This window comes from Lepisma saccharinum, unplaced genomic scaffold (assembly GCF_977018435.1).
Source record: "Lepisma saccharinum unplaced genomic scaffold, izLepSacc3.1 HAP1_SCAFFOLD_534, whole genome shotgun sequence".
Taxonomy (NCBI): Eukaryota; Metazoa; Arthropoda; class Insecta; order Zygentoma; family Lepismatidae; genus Lepisma; species Lepisma saccharinum.
In genome coordinates, this window is record NW_028143214.1 from 127,920 (window position 1) to 140,617 (window position 12,698).

Below are 12,698 nucleotides of genomic sequence, written 5' to 3' on the forward strand. Positions count from 1 at the left end.
TTTTCATATAGGATACATCGTTCAATTTCTTCGCCTTTAAAGCGAACATGTGTTATAATACCTTCTACCTCCGATCGAACGCGTCGGCACCGGTTGAATAGGGTAAATCCGGATCCTTAATTATAGCTAATATGACTCACCACCGACGCCAAAATGGCCGGACGTGACGCCTTAGAATAGGTCGAAAATGTCTTTTGTACATTAATGGAAAAACCATTAATTCCAAGTTCCCACGTGTGCCTAAAGCACCCGTGACTCATATCCGGCAGAAACGCATTAATAAAATACAACAATAGTGTTAGAATAGTCCGAAAACGAACTCCATAATAGTGTCTTTTGTACCTTAATGGAGAAACCATTAATTCCAAACTCCAACGTCAGTATAAATCATCTGTGACTCATATCCGGCAGAAACGCATTAATAAAATACAACAATAGTGTTAGTTTAGGTCAAAAACGGAATACATAATAGTGTCTTTTGTGCACTAATGGAAAACCATTAATTTCAAACTCACACGTGTGCATGAGTCATCGATGACTCATCTCCTCCTCCATCCCCGACACGTGACACTTGATTAATTAACAATAGCGTCACCCCTCGATAAGGAAAAAAAACATTAATCATAATGATAAATGACAGAATAACAATAGCCGAGCGTCGTTATGAATAAATTAATAGCTCCTAAGTATTTTTGATTCTACTACTCTTGCCTCCTTCGTAAGACTACGCTTCGCTACTGATTGTAAGCAAGTGCCAAGGCATTTGGTCTGTCTTGTCCCATTGCATTTCTTAAGCAGGTTCTAATACGCTTCATTGTGATGAAACATCGTTCAGATTCAGCTGTTGCCACTGGAGTTATTAAAACTATGTTTGTCATTTTTACTGTTTCGGAAAAGGTACCCTCTAAATAATTTTAAATAAAAAATGAATGCAATCTACTGATAGAGTTTATGTTTTTCAACTCTTCACTACAATAAAGAACACGAAGTTCCCTCTTTAGTTTTCCCTCTTCTATGAAGGGAAAATAAATCTGGGAAGATGCCTCTGTTTAAAGATTGTTCTCTTTCATTATGTCCTCGTAGAGCAAGTTCATGTCGACCACAGAATTTTAAGCAATCGATAATTCTATTTAATATATGACTATTTTTCTGGACAAATTCATTGTGTCTTGTAATTGACAGCCTACGTCCTTCATCAATTTGTGTTCGAACATCAACCCTGCCAAACTCACTCAAACATAGCGAATGAAAGCCACCAAACCACTACAGAACAACACGCGAGATCGAACGCGACGCAACGGAGCTAGCCCCGAATCAGCACTGAAATCCATTGGACTCTCTCCTCCTCTCTCTGCTAGCATGTGACCTTCACTGTAACGTAGGTGGGTGTAGGCCACACCTTCCTTTGGGACGTGCCCCGGAAAACGATAATTGACATCAATGCCGCTAGGAGCGCTGTCGTATCCATTGCAACAGACGATTAATTTACGTGGGTAAAAATCGCCTTTTAAAAGACTGTGTGATAGTTATGCGTTATGGTGATTGATAATTACGTGAATACGTACGTTTTTCTTTAGGGGCTAAACCCCGGAAGCCCCAAGGGACGATGCGCCACTGGTAGGTTCAGTCCCGATTAGTCTTACTGTGCATAAAGCGAACTTAAAACTCCAAATCAACCAACACACACCATATGTGTGTGTGTGTAATTCTTGATCTCATGTTGACAAAGTCACATATAAGGGCATGGAGGGTGATTCAAAAGTCCCTTAACACCCCCTATAAAAAGTAAAGGAGTTAGGCTGGGTACAATTGGTCAAGATAAAAACAGGTTATGCTTAGGGGGAACCACATTGGTGTGTTCCAAGCAGACGTCCACCATATTGAATTGAACTCAAAATTTTAAAATGGGAAATACTACATTTGTTACAATCATGCAGTTGTAACTTTTTCCTGATTAAATATAGGTTGAAGAAACCTTCACAACTGCACAGGGGCGATTTCTCCATGTAGGAAGTGAGGAACTTTCTACAGTTCATTTACACTTATTTCCAGTCTTCTACTTTTATAAAAGTTTAATGTGATTATAAAATTATGAGCGCAATGTGTACATTTGACTAAGTTCGTTACTGTTCGCTATCACTCGCTTGCTCCAGCTGACAGCCCAAAACGACAGTCTTCCCTCTTTACTGCTGCTGAGGAACCTCGATCTTTCACCTACAGCAGGATGGGCGAGGGGTATTGAAGGGAGCGGTAGCGGCTCGCTCGGTTAAATGGTCAGCGAGGATGGATCGAGGGTTTCCTCATCAGTGATACCAACCCTAGCAGTATGGTTCTATATTAATAATAATAATAATAATAATAATAATCCTTTGCGCAACAGCCCTGAAGAGCCTTGGCTTACCTAACGACTGCCGGTCTCCCTCCCACGCGTTCCTTCGTCACCTCTGCGTGGAGATCTGCAACCAGTATTGGAATAGTCGGGGGATCAGCCCGACGTATCCCCAGCCGTTATACTAGGTTTCCGGGACCGGATTACGCTTACTCATTCGAAGCTCCCAATTTCCTCACGATGATGGGTTGCCACCGGCTCTATACATAGGCCGAATAAATTCCGACCAGAGCCGGATTCGAACCTACGCCGTCCCGCAGCGAATTATCTCAAGACGAGTGAACGTCTTAACCCGCATTATGGTTTTGTTCCTAGCATAATTTGAACTTCGCTGGTATCTAGCAGCACCCTGTGTTTGGCAAGTGCTCTTAACGTCCGTCCTTGGGAGACAGATATATTTTATATCTTATTTGCACTTCTTTCAAAAAAGAGAGAGCATGCCTACTAAAGAACAAGCTTTTAGCATCACACGCCGACCCATCCTCTCGTTTTATTTTTTACTTATCCTCCCCGAGTATGAAAGGAAATCGGTAGAATTTGATTTGATTTGATTTGATTTAGTTTATTTTACTTCGCGTTTTGTGCCTCTTGGCTAATTTGCGAAGATGAGGATGAGTGATGAAAGGATGAAATTGATGAATGGACATTCACAAACAACCAAGCCCGACCGGGATTCGAACCCGGGACCCTTGGCGTCGCAGCGCAATGTGCTAACCGCTCGGCCACAGGGTCGGGCGGAAATCGGTAGAAAGTTGGAGGTCACAAGAAAAACATACTGGTCGCCGTTCCCAATGGTCGAATTTTCTCCAACTTTTACAATCACACAATACTGAACCCATTTCATTCATACTGAACCCCCCTTTCCCAACCAAACAAACAATCAGCAACACAATGGCTAAACAGACCAAAGTTGTCACACAGAGTACAGTTTGGTGCTTTTTATTTACACTCAATTCGCGATTAAAATTACCACCTGAGCGCTAGTGTCGTTTCCAGTATGGCCGCTCTAAGTAGGATAACTCTTTGTTTACATTCGGCAGTAGTACGAAACAGCAGCGTGTTGTCATGGCTGCTATGGAGGGGAAACGTTTAAATTACGCGATATTTTCAAATATTGCGAATGCGATGTGAATTCCAGGAACTCCAAAGAAGGTGAAGCTGTGATGAGAACGAAGCTTTTATTTATGATAGGCAAAAATAACAGGGAAAACGCAGACGAAACTAATGTATACGCAGTTCTTCAAAGCAGTGCTGTATCATCTGCACCTCATGTTGTAACTGGGATTCTCGGAAATTATTTGAAAGTAAAGAAATTGAAATTGACCCCCTTGAATAGCTGGCAGGAGAAAATTGCGAACATATCGTTGCAGTTCTTTCTCGATAATATTCACGATTTCATGACCAGGCTATCCTCACTGAAAAAGGAAAAAAAAGGACATCGTACTGAATGAAGCAGCAACATTAGCATTTCCATTTTCTTTTTCTGGTTACATTTGACATTAATTCATTCTCAAACTATTTTCATCTTCTCTCTTAATCGACTTGCACCTGTTCCAAATTTCACACATACATGCATTGGGTAAGACGCTTCATGACTTTTCGAAAAATAAAAAAGTTTTATTTATAAAGTACAATTTTAAACTTTACTTCCATGGCAATCTCGAAAAATAAAGTGAATAGACTCGTGCATTCTTCGTAATTTCCTTGCCGAATTCCAGTGTTATTCCCCATGCCAGTCTTCAGTCAATCAATTACGTTTCCCCTGATTTATTTACAAATTTAATTTTGTTGATTCCACGGGGTGGTAATACATGACAACTTTTCATTTGTTCTGACCCATAAAACGATTTAGAGCACAAAAAAACCTGAACAGTAGACCTTACTCTTTCGCATATTCCCCATGCTTTAAACGACTTCAACACAACGTATCCTACTTAGACTAGTCCCTGAAAGTCCCACCAGATGGCATATCGGTTAATTTTAATCGCGAATTGTCGGAAGTATCCCAATAGTGCTGTATTCCGTAAATTACCATGTTTTCAATATAATTTTCCCTATAATTTTCTTGCCGCCCCCCGTGAAATTCGTGCCTATTGTACGCATGGACGTCCGCAGGATTTTTTCCAGTAAGGGACAAGGAAGACATTTTTTTCCAGGGGTTGCAAACAAGGCACATTTTCTCCAAAAATAGTGTTGTTCCCTAAAAAACATTGCTTATAATTGAATTTATGATGTTCATGTAATAATTAACACATATTATTGTGGCTAAAATGAAATTATATGTGTGAAATACATAATTTTTGGTTGACTTTGATTTTCCAGGGGGGTCCACGGCTCCTCCTTGCCCCCCTTCCGGACGCCCATGATTGTACGAGTGAACAAAAATGAAGTCTCCCATTCTTACGTCTCTTTTATCGCGATTTCAGGAGAGTTCGTGACCAGAAATATGGTAATAAGCAAGCTTTAATTAAAGCATAAACAATACGTGGCCATTTTTAAGGAAGTCCATCAAATTAGCCAGTGAAATATGTTTTATTCATGAACCTTTCCCTGCATTTTGGGACCAGTGCGTCGACTTATCTTGCCTGCGTATGCTTTGACAAGATTAATAATTTATTAGTTCAATAACAGGTGGCGTATGCACACGGTTCTAAGAAAATCTGTAATCCAAGGGCACTTGGTTTTATCTTGAAGATTCGGTGGGTCACGTGATTTCAATGGCGCACGCACAAAGGTTTCACGCACATGGTAGTCGATTAACACTTATGCAAATGCTTCTGGTACAGAGTTTTAAAGGTCATTCCCACGATGCAAGGTCTTGGTCAAGGAACTGATCTGAGCGACTCTGTGGTGGATTCATTCACTGGCATAAAATGACTTTTTCGGGTATGTATTACCTCGAACTTACAATCAACGGCAGGCAAATTGTCCATCACAATGTTCATTCTTCTCTATTCTACATCCTGAGGTATGTAATTCTGTTGATTCGAATCAGATATTGTCCTTTGTTTATTGACTTTTTAATTTCAATTCATGATCATATTCTGGGAGACTAAATGAAAATGATGGTGGACAATTTGTCTAGTATTTCCTTTACTGTTGGGTGTACACAGTCCTACTTAAGTTATTTCTCGAGCACTGCAAGGCGCAATATTTTGTATTCGATTAATTCTGACTATACTCAACTGGCAGAAAGAACAAAAACTCTTTCTCTCTCTTCATTTTTGTGTGCTCATGGCGTATTAGAATTTCTCGCCATGCAATTGTTTGTGCCTTCTGCTAGGTTCATTGAAATTGTATTGGTTCAGACGTAGTCTTAGGGTTTAATTGCTTAATTTTAGTCGTTTTATACCCTGTCCCAACTATCTCTGGAGCAGGCAAACGCAAATAGTGACGCGAGACTGCTCCACCAATGAACACGTGAGAGGGAACGGAATTGCGTGGAGGAGAGGTGGGGGGATGCGACTGCAATTACCAGCCTTCGCAGCAGCGTGTGCTTCGCTCTGCCCACTCGATTTCCTCCCCTTCTATGACGCGAAGCGAGGCCTTGCTCCAGAGATTTTTGGGACAGGGTATAGGTGTCATGAGGGAACGTGATTGTTATTGATTGGGAGCCACCTCTGTCCCCAGGGTGCGAAATCACTGCAGATTGGTGGGGGTGGGGGGTGGGGGAAGGAGCAGACAGACAGATAGACAGACACCCACCCACACACAAAAGGTAAAGTGCTCCCCTGTACATAGCACCACGCCATGAAGGCGTATAGGGGGTGTGGTGGTAACGCCCCACACTTTCTTGTTCCGGTCGTGAGTGGGGGTGATGTGATCAGCATCACGCCCCTGACCGCCTTTATCCCCCAGGGTTTTTCCCAGGTACCCATGTTATTCGACGCTGGGTGGGCGCCGTGGCCGCTTCCATCGTTAGAAAATTTCCCGGATTTGAACCGGTCGGGGATCGAACCCGAGACCTTTAGCATGGTAGTCAGACGCGTTACCGACTTTTTTTTTATAAAAGGAAATACCCTCTACACGGAGGTAACCCCCACCATTCACACTTTTTCTCATTTTAAACTTTTCAATTTTTACAGTTTTTCAGTTTTCTTATCATCTGGACAAACACAAATACCCATATCTTACCCGGGACTCGAACCCGGAACCCCTGGCGTTGTAGCGCGCTCTGCTAAACACTTCGCACGGAGGTCGACACCACTCCGCCACAGAGGTCGACTGAGCCACCCACACACACACACACACACACTCTATATATATATATATATAACAGTTGGGCTGAAATGTTCGTAGGCTAACGTAGTAAAAAATATTTTTTTGATTCGATTTTATTATTCAATATAGTTGCCTTTGAGGGCGATACAACGATTATAGCGGTCATACAATTTTTCGATGCCATTTTTATAGTACGATTTCTCTTTAGCCTCAAAATAGGCCTCAGTTTCGGCAGTTACCTCTTCATCAGTGCTAAATTTCTTTCCAGCGAGCATTCTTTTAAGGTCTGCAAACAGGAAAAAGTCACTGGGGGCCAGATCTGGAGAATATGGTGGATGGGGAAGCAATTCGTAGTCTAATTCATATAATTTTACCATCGTTTTCATTGATTTGTGACACGGTGCATTGATCGATTGTGAGCACGCGCGGCACCCATTTTGCACACAGCTTTCGCATGTTCAAATATTCATGCACAATATGTCCAACACATTCCTTTGATATTTTTTAAAGTCTCAGCTATCTCGATCAACTTCACTTTACGATCATTTAAAATTATTTTGTGGACTTTTTTTGATGTTTTTCGTCGGTAACAGCCTCTTTGGGGCGTCCACTGCGTGCATCGTCTTCGATGCTCATTTCGCCTCGTTTAAATTTAGCAAACCACTTCTCAACGGTTGATTTTCCTGGTGCAGAGTCCGAATAATGTTTATCAAGCCAAGCCTTGGCTTCAACAGTATTTTTTTTCGCCAAAAAGCAAATGCTTTATTAACACACGAAATTCTTTTTTTATCCATTTTTTCACAATAACAAAAGCTGCTTCACTCACAATGCTATATCTCACGAACTAATTATCCGGCAGCTGTGAAATTTATACACGTATCTTTTGAAGGTTAGTACTAAGTAAAAATCACATGGATTTAATTCTAGTAACGCCATCTATGAGTCAGCCTATGAACTTTTCAGCCCAACTGTTATACACGTATACACACACACACACACGTATATATAATGTCATTAAATATGTATCAATTATTAAATAATCAAATTATATTATAAAATATACAATATATTATATCGACTGTCTTTCATTCAAAATGTAATTGCAAATTGAAGATTTTGATGTACTACTGAAGCTATGAACAATGATTTGCGTGAGGGAGGAGGGGCAAAATTAAGACACATTAAGAAGATAATACTTTCCTGTATAAAATTCACATATAAGTGCTATTACATGTTTTATTGATATATTTATATACTTCGTGGTTGCTAACGAAAGGCGATGAGAAATGGAGAAGAATTAACAAGTAGGTCTATTTTCTGTGTTCTGGGGATTGCTGGGTTCAGTGTCCTAAGAGATGAGGCTCTTTGTTATCCGTTCTTTTTTTAAACTGTAAACACATTTAAATTTATCTTGATTTAAAGTTCAATAATTTTTATGGAGAAAATAAACTACATTTTGTGCAGTTAAATACTAATTAATCATGTTAAACTGTAAATGAACATGGCATCTGATACTTGGCAAAATATCTTTAAAAGATTGCTAAACTTCAGGTACAAAGACTACAAAAATATTTTAAGTTACAATTATACAGCACATCCAGAATGTTTTATTTTCACTGAACGAAAAATTATTAAAATTATGATATTTTATAATAATTATTATAGTTTCATTAACACACACAACAAACGATTCCATAGCAGATTCATATAAACAGTATCAGAAACGGAAAATGTACATTTACATGTAATTTTTGTTTGCTTCATACGGGCGGAAAGAATGCTTAAAAAGTGCTTAACGTCTAAGCATTCTTTCCGCATTTGTATTCAAATATTTTACAAGGCTGTTGACCAGAAAAAGCCTTTCTATAAAAAAGAACCCCCCCCACACATATATATATAGGTATATATATCTAGTCTGGCAATAAATACTGTTACAAATTTTCGGCTTGGACTGTACATTTGGTAGTCAGGCTCATGAACCATGCTTGTGCTGAAGTTCACTCCTGACCATTGTGTGTTCATCTGTGAAAGAGCAAGCGTGTATCTTCTTCCGCTTAGCATGGAGTGGGGCGAATATGAAAACAGAGTAGCCGTAATTGCTCTGCATATGGTTGGGAAGTCACTCACTGAGATTTTCCAGCCCCTAAAAATCCAGAAGATGAGCAAAAGGTTTGTGTGTCAGACAATTCAGAGAATCACTGAGACTGGTAGCATGAAAGATCGCCCAAGAGTTGGTCGACTTCACACCGTATGAACAGCTGCGGCTGTTAAAGCAGTGATCTCTCGCATCCGCCAAAATCCCATCCGGAAGGAAGTGATAATGGCACAGGAGCTGAACATTTCACAAAAATCAATGTTCAGGGTACTTAATGAAGACCTTGAAATTGGAGCTTACCGGTGGAGTACTGGAAATTTTCTGACGACACAAGTGAAGAAGCAGAGGGAACTGACATGGAGACAGCTCCTCCAGCGGTTCGTTGCCAATGGGTATTGCAGGATTCTCTTCACTGATAAGAAATGGTTTACCACTGAATAAAGTTTTAACCGCCAAAATGAATGGGTGTATGCTTCAAACTCTCGAGAAGTTTGTGAGAGAGTTACAAAAAATCAGAGATGCCACCAACCCTCCTCAGTCATGGTTTGGTGGGGGTGAGCTATGAGAGTTCCAGCAGGCCTCATTTTTTAGAAAAAGGGCTAAAAAGCCGTGCGAAAGTGTATGTGGAAAGTGTCTGGACCCTCTCGTGACACTGTTGAACCAAACAATGTTTCCCAATGAATCCTGGATGTTCAAGAAATATTCTGTCCCAGCTCATAAGGCAAGGATGACACGACAGTGACTGGAGACCAGTGTACTCGATTTCATCTCCACTTTGATTGGCCATCTGATAGCCATGATCTCAGTACCTTGGACTACAAACTGTGCCCAGAGCTAGAGGGGACTGTCTGAAAGAAGAGACACCCTATAATTGAAAGTTAAAATCGTTCCTTGATAGCAGCAGGGGCGGACTTTCCCATCAAGACCATCCGTGCTGAAATAGATGCCTGGCCAGGGAGACTTCGAGCCTGTGTGAGGGCGAAAAGTGTACATTTTGAAAACTGATTGGTGCTATTTGTGTGTAATATATGTAAGTGTAACATACTAACAGAACATTTAAAAATGTGAAATCATATTCAATTTATTCACAAAATAGTGTGTAACAGTATTTATGGCCAGACTAGTATGTATGTACGTATATGTATCTATATTGTTGGCGTGTGACCTTCTTCTTCTATTAAAGGCTATGCTGTTAAATTTCATGAAATCTTGCTTCGTCTAAAGTGAGGTACAGTCTAATTGTATTTCATTATGTCTACTAGGAATGGCCAAATTCGGATAATTTTCGATCCGGATATCGGATATTTGAATTATCTGGATATTCGGAATATCCGTTTTATTCGGATATCAGAATTATTCAGATTTTTGACTATCCTAATATCTACCTAATAATGTGCGTGGAGTGTTTTTGCAGATAGAAAATGAGACATGTCAACATTGACTTGGAAGATATTACAGTTCCGATGAGTACCCCATTAAATTCACAGCCCCGAAAGACAGGAATAAAGCCTGGGTTGAGGAATCACCTGAAACCCGCTGTGGAATATTTTCAAGAATATTCTCAAGTTACCAGCATCCATGGGTTGCAGTTTCTTGGCGAGAACAACCGTCCATTGAAGGAGAGGTAAGTTTCTAAAGGTCCTCATGATAAATTCATAAATGTGAATGTGTTTTTGAATGCAAACTTCTAGTATGTAAAGTGAAGATTGAAAGAAGTAAAACTTGAAGTACACGCAATGTTCTGCAAATGAAAATGTGTTGATAACTTGACATCTTCTAGATTTCGCGATTGCTTTAGCATTTACTTCTCTTGTGACAAATAAGGCTTTTAACATTAATTTTGGGGGGCATTTTTGTCTATCATTGGTCCAATAAGGTATATTTTTTAGTATTTCAAGTCATTTTTGGTCATTTTCTTAATTCTGAAGCTTAAATAGTAGATTTTTCAAGCTGTATTCATAGTAATTTAGTGACTTTAAAGTTTAAAAAATTTCCTCTAAACATCACGGTTTGAGTCATCTGCGTACATGGCAATTTCGTTCTATGTATATTCAAGAAATAAATGCCCTCTTTGATTGAGTATGGCAATATAAAAGACATGGGGAATGGAATCCAATTTTCATGCTTCTTAGAGAGAATTCACACCGAAGCGACAGGCGACACGTGGCGCTTGGGAACGAGCCAATCAGCAGCAATATTTCACAACGTAGCAGCATGACGGACCACATAAGCCTGCGTTCGATTGCTGAAATCCTCAAGCGACAGTGTTGCCTGTCGCATCGGTATGAATTCTCCCTAACATATTTAGAGATGTTGAACTCCAAAGCTCCCCTCTTGGCACACATTTGAGTCTTTTATATGCTGCATTTATTGAATTAACTTGATTTGATTTAATTTTTGTGATTTAGCGTCCCTTTCTTACATTTTTGCCTAATCGCGACGCTGAGGATGAGTGATGATGTCATGACATTGATCAAGGGACACTCACAGAGATCACTCATGGTCAGGCCGGGATTCGAACCTGCGACACGTGGCGTCGTAGCGCGCTGTGGTAACCACTCCGCCACGGAGGTGAGCTGCTAAATTGGATTTCGTAATATTATGAGTAGGTCTAGGATTTTTCTGACCTAAATATCACCAAAATATGCAAAATAAAATATGCTCTTATGACCTAAAATTTTACAAAATATGCACTGTAATTTGAAAAATATGCCCTTATAACTGGACTGTTTCAAACATCAATCTCTAAATGATGAGATATTTTCACATACGTACTAGTCGGTAGCGCGTCTGACTACCATGCTAAAGGTCTCGGGTTCGATCCCCGACCGGTTCAAATCCGGGAACTTTTCTAACGTTGTTAGCGGCACGGGCGCCCACCCAGCGTCGAAAGACATGGGTACCTGGGGGGAAACCCCCACTCACGACCGGATCAAGAAAGTGTGGGGCGTTACCCCCACACCCCCTATACGCCTTCATGGCGTGGTGCTAAGCACAGGGGAGCACTTTACCTTTTACTATTTTTAGTTCACTTTGTGGGCCCTGAGTTGCAATGAACAATGAATACTTTCTGTAAATGAAAATGTAAAAATGAAAAGATTTTGCTGCAGTCCAAAAAAAAAAACAAAAAACTAGTGAACATAGGAGTAAGAACGAATCCACTTCGAGAATGACGAAAAGGCGAAAATATACTGAATATTACTGAAAATCCATCAAAATATGCTGTATCACGCAAAAATGGCCAAATATACCAAAATATGACCTTAAAAAGCGCCTTAACTTAATTAGTTTCTTCATAATATGAATGTCTATATGTTTGGGGAACAAATCACCCTTAGCAAAAAAAATATGCTAAGTCATGAAAATCCTATCCCTAATTATGATTATAGTGAGAAATGAAAATGAGGGTGGCACCACTGGGTCTCACTGACCCAGGTTCGATTCCCGTGGTGAGTGATTTCAGATAGTGATTTTTTCGACAATATCCCTGCATGAAGTAGCTCTGGCATTCGCCCAGATTCTAATAAATAACCTGGGAGTAAAGGCAACCGGAGCGTGGTGCTGATCACACGACATCCACAAATATCCCAACGTACCTTCACTGTTTGGTGCAATGTGCATGGGGTAACTTTGTCTTTTTTAATGTAAGTGAGAGAAAAGAGTTAAGTTGGCACCACTGTTGGTAGCGATAGAAGCGAACTATAATGATAGATGGTTCTTTGAATGTTTACTTTGAATATTTATTCATTAACAAAATTCAAAATTCCTTTACACGCCTGAGAATGTTAGATTATTTTTGAGTGACGTGTGGTCAATGTATCGAGTCCCACCATGACAGTATCTTTTTCTGACTTCCAACTAGAGTATGGTGGGGCGTAGCTCTTGTACTGTGTTTATCAACATGTGGATATCTTATAATGGACTTGGTGAAGAAGTGGCATGATTCGCCAGTGATTGTGACCTTTGCGGAGAAACCAATGTCCATATCGGACA

The 12,698-nt window shown here is 40.1% G+C and overlaps 1 long non-coding RNA gene across 1 annotated transcript; it reads left to right on the top strand.

Annotated features, from left to right (window-relative positions):
• The first annotated feature begins 5,199 nt into the window (after positions 1 to 5,199).
• Positions 5,200 to 12,652, top strand: LOC145982994 (uncharacterized). Its single transcript, XR_014441214.1, has 3 exons — positions 5,200 to 5,275; positions 10,120 to 10,329; positions 12,568 to 12,652. It is a non-coding gene; the product is annotated as an uncharacterized LOC145982994 (long non-coding RNA).
• The last annotated feature ends 46 nt before the right edge of the window (positions 12,653 to 12,698 follow it).